Source organism: Narcine bancroftii, chromosome 2 (assembly GCF_036971445.1).
Source record: "Narcine bancroftii isolate sNarBan1 chromosome 2, sNarBan1.hap1, whole genome shotgun sequence".
Classification (NCBI taxonomy): domain Eukaryota; kingdom Metazoa; phylum Chordata; class Chondrichthyes; order Torpediniformes; family Narcinidae; genus Narcine; species Narcine bancroftii.
Genome location: NC_091470.1, coordinates 253,787,991 through 253,798,351, shown reverse-complemented (window position 1 = coordinate 253,798,351; position 10,361 = coordinate 253,787,991).

Genomic DNA, 10,361 nt, shown 5'->3' with positions numbered 1-10,361 from the left:
TCAAGCAACTGACAAAAAAAATCAAGGAAAATAAATAGGTACAAAATAAGTAACTTTAAAATTGTCATACTCACTGTTAGCCCACTAATCATACAACTGCACAATCTTAAGCAACTGGAAAATACACATCTAGCATTACCCATCTCCAAAGGGGCCAGATACCACTTTAAGGTCATCCCTTTGCCTCCTATGGTCACGTGAGAAAGGGCCCAGCCTATCCTTATAACTTAAGTACTTTAGTTCCTCTAACATCCTCATGAGTCTTTTCTGTACCTTTTCCATCTTGCCTTTAGTATTGTACTTCACTGAACAAACCTTGTTCCATGCAGGAGTGTTAATACCCACATTCATTCACAGAGCTGCCCCAACGACTTGCAAGGGCTTTGCCCATGAATATGCACAGACAGCGGTACCGTGGACTGGATCCAGATGCCACAACTGTCATCAGTCCTTTAATATCATCAACGGACTCAGCCAAATTGTTGTTATAGCTTTGGGCCAAGCACCAATTCCTGCAGTCACCCAGAGTCACAGCCCCAGAGAAATGTGTGCTGGGTTTCGAGAAGGTTAGTGGGGAGGTTGGCACGATGCTATTATAGTGACAGTGACCCGGGTTCGAATCCAGTGTTGTCTGTAAGGAGCTTGAACGTTCTCTTCGTGACCTGCGTGGGTTTCCCCCAGATGCTCCAGTTTCCTTTTACCTTCCATAAATGTAAAGGATTGAAGGTTAATTGGATGTAATTGGCTGGCATGGGTTTCAATGGCCAGAATCGGCTTCGACTGTAATGTAAGTTTTTTTAAAAATGGATTAATTCAGCCTGACAGTACATTGCATCCCTCCATCTTTTTTGGAGGAGGGATTCAGGTGGTTGCAGCTACGGCAGAGGCCAAGGTTATGGTAGTTCAGGCAACCACAGGAGAGATGGTGGTTATTGGGAGGACAAGAGCAGTGGCAGATGCCGGTACAACTCGTGAGAGCATCAGGGCTACTCGGATCAGTATCAGTACCAGGATAGTGATTGTGATCACAGAAACCATTCTTACTGGGACTGTAACTGAGCAACAGTTTGTGCAGGATTCCCATGCACCTGGTGATTACAGAGCAGCTCCTGGAATAGCAGGAATCTGCTGAGAAATAATCACATTGAACTCATGATTAAATGGAACATGGTGCCAGGGTGAGGCAATTTTCACAATGCTTGAATAATATTGGAAACAAAGCTTTTCTCTGTATCTTGGTACACATTTCACTAACCACTAATCCTCCAATAAGTCCATTGACAGTCACCTCCACTCATCACCTTTTCTTGCCTCCAAGTGGGCAGGATGCCCTGGTATGTCAAAAGGCAAACAGTCGCTGTTCTGCCATGATGGAACAGTGGGGAAAAAGGATTCCACTCACTCCAACACTCTTGCCACTTTCTCGTTTATCTCAGAAGAAATTAAGCTTAGTACATGATATGATACACACATCTTCATTGAATTCATTAGTATTTCAGAAGAGGAGCTCAATGCATATAAATTGCAATGCATCCTTGGCATATGTAATAAAGGCTGAAATTTTGTTCCCTTGTATCCAAAACAAATTTTGCAAAGGCTGAAATATTTGCAGAAAACATTTAAAGTTACATTTAACTTTTCCCTCTGACTCTCTGCAACCACTCATTTGTAAGCTACCATAACTGTAATTTTGTGCCACTTCCTCCATGTTGAGCCCCCAGTGTTAAATTCAGAGGCCCAGAAGCTAACTGTGATTCAATAATAAAGTAACCTTGTTCCATCTAATCCTGCTGTAAAGTGGCCATAAATGTGCTGGCTTCTGTGCTCTCTGGAACAGTAAGAATGAGTGGTATTGCTACTGTTCTCATAGGATTGCTCTCCTAAACTGTTGTTTTATGCATAAACCATGAGGATAAGAGGCAGCTGAAAGAACAATAATGTATCATTACTCATTTGGCTTGCTGCTCTCAGCAACATGTAGGGATCTTTATCTCTACTTTACAACTTTATTCATCCTGATCCCTGTCCCTGGTTTGTCACGTAGTTTGCCTGACCCATAGGAATGGATGAGCAGAAATCTCCTATTCAAAAAGAATGAGGTGCTGGTGGAATTTAGCAGGGCGGGCAGAATCCACAGAGGTGTGATAGTACCGATTCTATCACCAATGTGTCGATGTTCAGATGGTAGTGTAGGATGACTGTGATTGGCTGAGAGCGTAGCCACACCTACTGGCAGGTCTTCAAGGATTGCTCCTCGCCAGATCAGGTCATTCTGGACTGGTTGACCTACTTGTGATATGGTCCAGTCTTTTAGTTAATAAAAGCCTTGGTTTGGATCAACAAGTCTTTGGTTCTTTCGACGCGCTCTACAAGAGGGAAATAGAACAGTCAATGTTTGAAGCCCAGATGAAGGATCATTGACTGTTTCCCTCTACAGATGTTGCCTGACCTCCTGAGTTCCTCCAGCAGTTTGATTTTTGCACCATATTATGGTTTCTGCAGTCTCTTTTGTCTCCAGAAATCTACAATTAGACATCAGGAATATTGAAGGCAGTTATTTCATCAACCAGCATGTCTGGCACCATGTCTCAGTATCAATCATTCTAGAATTCTGGAAAATAGTTCCAATTTATATGGTGGTTTATTAAATAAAAGAAAAAAAAACTTCCAATGTTAGACTGCCTCCCTTTATCCACACAGACACACAGATGTTTTGGAACTTCCCACACTATACAATATTGCAACAGTGCAGAAATATTCTAGTCCCTGGATAAATTTCTTTAATTACTGCAACCATAAAAAAATCTAGGATGGTTCCCAATCATATTGGAGTGAGACATTTATTATATTGATATTTTCAGTTCCTTGTCACAAAAACTGTTCCTTACCCCTGACTGTATACACCAGGGCCAATGTCATTGTCGAATCAGAAAGGTCACATAATTGGAACCAGTCAGTAGCCACCAAGCCCTTCTTCTCTTTTATGAATTCTATCTCTTTCCACATCTACATTCACAGTATTTTTCCAGAATAAGGGAGTCTCTATCAAATGAATACTCTTATCAGATAAACCTCTGCAATTACATGATGGAAAGGATACTGACATTCACATACCAGTTATGCATGTGTAATAGTCAAATTTTGTGGACCACTTTTTAGGGTAAGACTTAGGGGATGGACTAGTACATATATTCTGCTTTTGACCGCGGTAAGTTCCTACATCATTCAGAGCATTGGGAGCTCAGATGGGTGGGCAACCGGGACCAGGTGGTAAAACTGTATTCGGAGTTTTGGGAGCTCGGAGGGGCTGGGACTGGGAGTAAGTCCACATTTGTGGAGTCAGGAGCTTGGATGGTTGGGTGGGTGGCCATGACCTAGGCAAGAGTCTGCAATCAGGGCGTTGGGAGCTCTAGTGGGAGGGCAGCCTGGGTCAAGGTGAGAGTCTGTGGGCAGGGCATTGGGAGCTCTGCTGGGCTGGCAGCTGGGGCCTAGGTGAGAGTCAATGGTCAGGGAGTAGGGAGCTCCAGTGGCCAGGCAGCCTGAACCTAGGCGAGAGACGGCAGTCGGGGTGTTTGGAGGTCGGATAGGCGGGTGGCTGGGTCAAAAATGATGGGGGGAGGGTGGTGTGGTGTGCTGTTAGCCAGAATCAGACATACACACGGTAAAGACTGTACAACAGGCTTTAATCCACAAAGCCTTCCACAGAGCTAGACTGGTTATAGCTGCAGTAACTCTGAGTGAGCTTTGGGATGCTGGCGCAGGCTTATATCCTGGAGGGTGATTGACACTCAACCAGGTGGGGCTTGATCCCTTCAGGCCGACTGAATGACAGCTGCCCAGGTGTTGTCCTGTCCCTTTACACTCCTGCAGGCACAGAGGTTGTCCCCTGCAGTAGGCCGGTGGTGTACATTCATCCCCTTCTTTAAAATTGTCCCAGGGGAGGGGCAGTAACAAGGAATCGCACCCACTATATACATACAATATTTGCAGGTTGAGATGATCTGGCGGCCGCCGAGGTCTCTGTGACTGTCTTAGGGCTGGCTCCTGGTCACTGGTCAGAGGGGAAGTGGGGGGGGGGGGGGGGGTTGGTGGGAGGGATCTGAGTGACTGGTGTGGTGCCAGGCAGAGGGGTGGCTGGGATCAATGTATGAGGGTTGTATTCGATGGGTGGGGGGGCAGGTTCTTCTCCCAAGGCTGAAGCAGGCCCCTGGTGGTCAAGGAGGTCCTGCGTACCCCATAGCTGCCTGAGGACGGGGATGTATGCCCGGTCAGTGTTGTCCTGGGCTGGAGGGTGGCGTGGTGTGGTGGGTGCTCCTGTTGGTCCCAGGTCCTGGTTGAGACAGTGTCATCCCTGCCACTGCCGAACATAACGTAGGTGTAGTTGTGGTTTGCATGTAGGATGAGGACCTGCTCGACCAGGGCTTCAGCCTTGTGTGTCCGTACGTGCTTACGCAGGAGCACTGGTCCCAGGGATGTGAGCAATGCCGGGAGGGACATTCCAGTTGCCGACCTCTTGGGGAATGAGAACAGATGTTCGTGAGGGGTCTCGATGGTAGTCGTGCACAGCAGCGACCGAATGGCATGGAGCGCCTCAGGCAGGGTATCCTGCCAGTACTCAACGGCCCACCCCTTCAATCTGATAGCCAGGAGGACTGCCTTCCAGACCACCCTGTTCTCGCATTTCACTTTTCCATTGCCTCTCAGGTTATAGCTCGTCATGCGACTGGTCGCGATGCCCCTCGCCATCAGGAACTGGTGCAGCTCGTCACTCATGAAACTAGACCCCAGGTCGCTGTGGATGAAGGTGGGGAAGCCAAACATGGTAAAAATCTGCCCCAGGGCCCTGATGATGGTGGCCATGGAGGAGTCTGGGCAAGGGATAGCGAAAGCGAAGCATGAGTACTCGGCCACTACCGTGAGGAAGTAGATGTTTCGGTTCATGGAAGCCAGGGGCCCTTTGAAGTCTATGCCGAGATGCTCGAAAGGCTGAGTCGCTTTTACAACATGGGCCTGGGGTGGGCGGAGGAAGCGGCGTTTACACTCCGCGCAGACCTGACAGGCCTCGGTCATGTCCCTGACGTCCCTGATGGTGTATGGCAGGTTTCGGGACTTAATGAAATGGTACAACCTGGTGACACCCAAATGGCAGAGGGACTCATGCAATGCCTGCAGCCTGTCGTCGTGCATAGACGCACAGGTACAAGAGAGGGCATTGGGGGAGTCTAAACTTCCCTGGGTGGTACTGGATGTCGTAGCTGTAGGTTGCCAGCTCAACTCTCCAGTGCAGGATCTTGTCGTTCTTGATCTTGCTCTTGTAGGTAGTGTTAAACATGCAGAGGGCTAATCTCCTGCTGGTCAGGTAGTGGTGCCAGTGGCGGACCGCTTCCACAATCGCCTGGGCCTCCTTTTCAATAGTGGAGTGCCCTAGTTCGGAGCCATGGAGGGTCCTGGAGAAGAAAGCGACGAGGCGCCCCCCCCCCCTTGGTTGAGGGTAGCAGCGAGGTCCACCTCGGAGGCATCGCTCTCCACATGGAAGGGGGAGTCCAAATCCTCAGCCTGCATCATGGCGTCCGCGATGTCTTGCCTGAATCGGATGAAGGCCGCCTGCACCTCAGGTGGGAGGGGAAAAGTTGTAGCTTGGGCCAGTGGGCGGACCTTGTCCGAGAAGCGAGGGACCCACTGCGAGTAATAAGAGAACAGGCCAAGGCGCCTGTAGAGGTCCTTTAGCGTGGGGGGAGCGGTAACTCCATTAATAGGCGCATCCTTTCCTGATCTCGGCCGATGACTCCATGGGCCATGATGTACCCCAGGCTGGTGAGGTATGTGGTGCTAAACACACATTTCTCCTTGTTATCAGTGAGGTTCAGCTCCCCGGCCGTCTGGAGGAATTTTTCCAGGTTAGTATCATGGACCTGCTGGTCACGGCCGCAGATAGTGATGTTATCCAGATACGGGAACGTCGCCTTCAGCTTGTGCCGGTCTACCATGCGACCCATCACCTGCTGGAAAATGAAGACCCTGTCCGTGACCCCAAAGGGAACTCGGCGGAACTGGTACAGGCGCCTGTCCATCTCAAAGGTGGTATAGGGCATGTCCTTCGGGTGGATGGGGATTTGGTGATACGCTGATTTCAGGTCAATCGTGGAGAAAATCCAGTAGCGGGGTATCTCGTTGACCATGTCAGCGATCCTCGGCAGGGGGTAGGCATCCAGCTGGGTGTACCGGTTAATGGTCTGGCTGTAATCCACGACCATCCTCTGCTTACTTCCCTCTTTGACCACCAGGCTTTGGGCACTCCAAGTGCTGTTACTGGGCTCTATGACGCCTTCTGCCAGGAGTCGCCATACCTCTGCTTTGATGAAGTCTCTGTCTGCGGCACAATAGCGCTTACTCCTGTATATGCAGAATGCAATGACCAGCAGCCTGAATTCTGTGTAAGTCTCCCCTCCCACAGTTAAATCGGCCGAGCAGCGCCTGAGGGTACCAACAGTTTTATCCTTGGTGGTGAGGCCAATCGAGCAGGTGGTGGGGTGGACTTTTAATCTCAGGGAGTGGGCCATGCTCGGGTGAATGAAGCTCTCGGTGCTGCCACTTTCACACAGGCACTTCGTTACCTGCCCATTGACTTGCACGTCCATCATCGAGTGCCTGAGGTCGTGAGGGATGTCCCTGGTCTGTGTGGTGGTGGCCAGGACCATCTCAGAGTTGGAGTCGTTGCTCTCTGGCTGTGCGTAGCAATTTATGGCTTCCGGAGACATGGGGAGCATCGGTAGGGCAGCTTGGTTGTCGCCCGTGTTGACCACATCGACATCGGTGTGTGGCGTGTGGCGTCCAATGGCACCCAGAGGCGTGGGCAACGTCGGTAGGGCGGCCTGGTCATTGCCTGTGTTGACCACGTCATTCTCAATGTTGTCGGGGGCCCTCCGTGTCGACTGCTGCCTGGTCCAAGATGGCGGCGGCACGTGGGGGCCTCCTGCATGGCTGGCCTCCTTCCCCAGCTGTGTCTGTTGCGCCAGGGGAAATGACATCATCGCGGCCGGCGGCAGTGACGTCATTACATCAGCCAGAAGTGATAACGCACAGTGAGCCGGAAGTGATGTCTCTGTAGTTCTCGGTGAGCGGCGCTGGCGAGGGCGGGGGCTCAGGGCACACACTGCGACATTTGCTGGCGGGGCTGGATGTTGTACTGTCAAAGTCGGGGAAGGTGGAAGTCGTCGTGGGGACAATGGCACCGCCCGGCATGCGCACGTGGAGGGGTCCGTGGGAGACGTTGGGAGGTCACAGAGGGCCGCTGAGCGGCCGGCTGGTTTTGAGAGGTACACTTTTGCAAAGTGGCCTTTCTTGCCGCATCAGGAACAATACTGGTTCCTAGCTGGGCAGTTTTGGTGCGATCGTCGATCTGACCCACACCAGGACCCACAGTACTTACAGGGGTGCCGAGCGCCTGCCTCAGCGACGTTCTCCTCCCCAGCTCAGTCTGGGGCTGCAGCTGCAGTGTGAGAGGGCCATGAGGGAGCCTGCGGGAACCTGGAATTGAAGGCTTCGATGTGCAGGGCTGCTGCTTCCAGGGTTTGGACCACTTCCACAGTCTTGGATAGGGTGTAGATATTGTCTTCCAGCCGCTTCTGCCGGATGGCCCTCGAGCATAGTCCTTGGACGAAAGCATTCCAGATCAGCCTCTCGACCTCCTCTGCACCTATCCCGGGTTCAGCCAGACATGGTCGGGCCAACTCTCGCAAGTGTCCCAGGTAAGACTCAGCCGTCTCCCCGGGTTGCTGGGCTTGGGTGTTGAGGAGTTACCTTGCACAGACCGCATTCATGGGGGGCTTGTACAAGTTCTCGAGAGTGTCCATTGTGCTTTTGTACGTGGAGCAGCCTTTGGTTGCCTGGAAGGTGTGGGGACCCAGCTTTGACCGGAGTAGGACTAACCTCTTTCGTGACAATGATTTTTGCTGTGGGAACCAAGTCCTATTTGCAAGTTTGCTCCCAATACTAAAATATGTAGAAATAGAAATCGGGAGGGGAATATCAAATAGGCTTGATCCATTATGGATAAACAAACAAGGCTTGGCAGACAGAATATAATGAAGGAAAATGTGGTATGCATTACACAAAAGTGGACAATTTGTTAAATGGTGTGAGATTGGGTATTGTGACTGTTCGGAGAGATCCAAGTGTGCCTGTGCACAAGTCACTGAAGGCCAACATGTAGATTCAGCAAGCAATTGGAAAGACAAATGATATTCTAGCCTTTATTACTAGAGAAGGTGAATATAGGAATTTAAAAAAATGCAATTGTACAAAAGCTTGGTGACCCACACCTGAAATTTGGTATACAATGACCTTGTCTGAGGCAGGATGTACTTGGCGGAGAGAAAGTGCAGCAAAGATTTATCACAGTTGTTTCAGGAATGGTGAATTTGCCATTGAGAATAAATGGAGCAGATTAGGTCAACATTCTCTAAAGCTTAGAAAATTGAGCAAAAGAGTCCACTCCACATGCACGGATCCATTCTCCCACTCATTCCCACTCATTCCCACTCCCCTGCCTTCTCAGCAAGAGAGTTAAAGAACAAATGCTGGATCCAGCTAATGCAGTTGTAGGAAATCTGAAGTCATTTAAGAGAAGGTTGGATGTGTACATGGAGGTGAGGGGTTTGGAGGGTAATTGGCAGTGAGCGGGAGGTTTGAGCTAGTGCAGATCTAGTGAACCGGTGCGGACTCGAAAGGCTGATATGGCCTGTTTCCGCTCCGTAAATGATTATATGATTATATATGATTTGAGTCCAGGATGCCGCCTTCATGTGCCTCGATGATTGCTTCAACCGCATGCTGCCAGATCTCAAAGCGTGTCTGGGCTTCCAGGTGGTGTGGGTAGACTTCGAGGCTCCCTGCGCTCAGGAGTTTTCCAAGGCAGCTGTGGGAAAACTTTGTGGATTAAACTGTGGTGCGCTGTTAGCCAGAATCAGACACACACAAGGTAAAGATTGTACAACAAGCTTTAATCCACAAAGACTTCCACAGAGCCAGACTGGCTGTAGTTGCAGTAACTCTGAGTGAGCTTCGGGAAGCCGGCGCAGGCTTATATCCCGGAGGGTGGTTGACACCCGACTGGGTGGGGCTTGATCCCTTCAGGCTGACTGATTGACAGCTGGCCGGCCAGGTGTTGTCCTGTTCCCTTACATTCCTGCAGGTACAGAGGTTGCCCCCTGCAGTAGGCCGGTGGTGCACCACCACAGGGGGCGACTTTTACATGCAATATATAGAAAATGCCAGATTTTTGGGCCTAAAATAGGGGGTCAACTTTTATATGGTATCAACTATTAAACGCGTATAAGGCATTCACCACCTGGCTTTAAAAAGGATATGAAGGACAAGTTTTTCACACAGAGGGTGATGATTATGTGGAACAAACTGCCATAAGAAGTGATAAAAGCAGGACCAATTACAATGTTTAAAAGACATTTGGACACATGGATAGGAAGGGTTTAATGATATGAGCTAAATGGAGGCAAATGAGACCAAGTCAGATGAATAAGATGCATTGAAGGTTTCCATGCTGATGCTCAATCTCCTATTTCAACACCCTTCCACAGAGAAGCTGCTGGTGAGGTTTTTATTCACATATTCATCACCTCTAGTCCTGGTTTTTCTGCCAATTTCCAGATTGGTGTTCATGTTTCACTCTGTGAACTTGAATTTGTTTTGTCTGGTCATCTCCCAAGCAGAGCATTCTGATTCTGCATAAATCTGCGACAGTGCCTCTTTCGAGCAACTAGGTAGCCATCAAATAGACATTGCTTTTTAAGAATAAGCAGCCAAATAAAAGTAAAGCAGACGAAAGTTTATATATTTATAATAGAAGCTTAACTCGACTTGGTCAGTTCTATCATGGCTAACGTTAGCACATATCTTTATCAAGACAGTTTTTAAATTAGCAGCTTGTGGGACTGAAAACAATGACATCAAGAGAAACTTGCTTTTAGTTTGCATATCCCTAAACAAAAAATAGCTAATTTTATGATCATACAGGGGAATTAAGAGAAGAAAATAAATTTGGCTTTGTCTTTATTTTGTGTTGTAATTAAATCTCTAAAATACCTTTGCATGGAGGTTTTATTTTTAATATTATATTTTCCATAAATATACATAGTAAACTCTCAAATATCAAAGTACCATAAGATGTATATATTAAACTTTTGGCTCTGAATGAATGAATGAAAGACCATCGCCTTCCCAAGATCGTGTTCCATGGCGAGCTCTCCACTGGCCACCGAGACAGAGGTGTACCAAAGAAGAGGTACGAGGACTGCTTAAAGAAATCTCTTGGTGCCTGCCACATTGACCACCGCCAGTGGGCT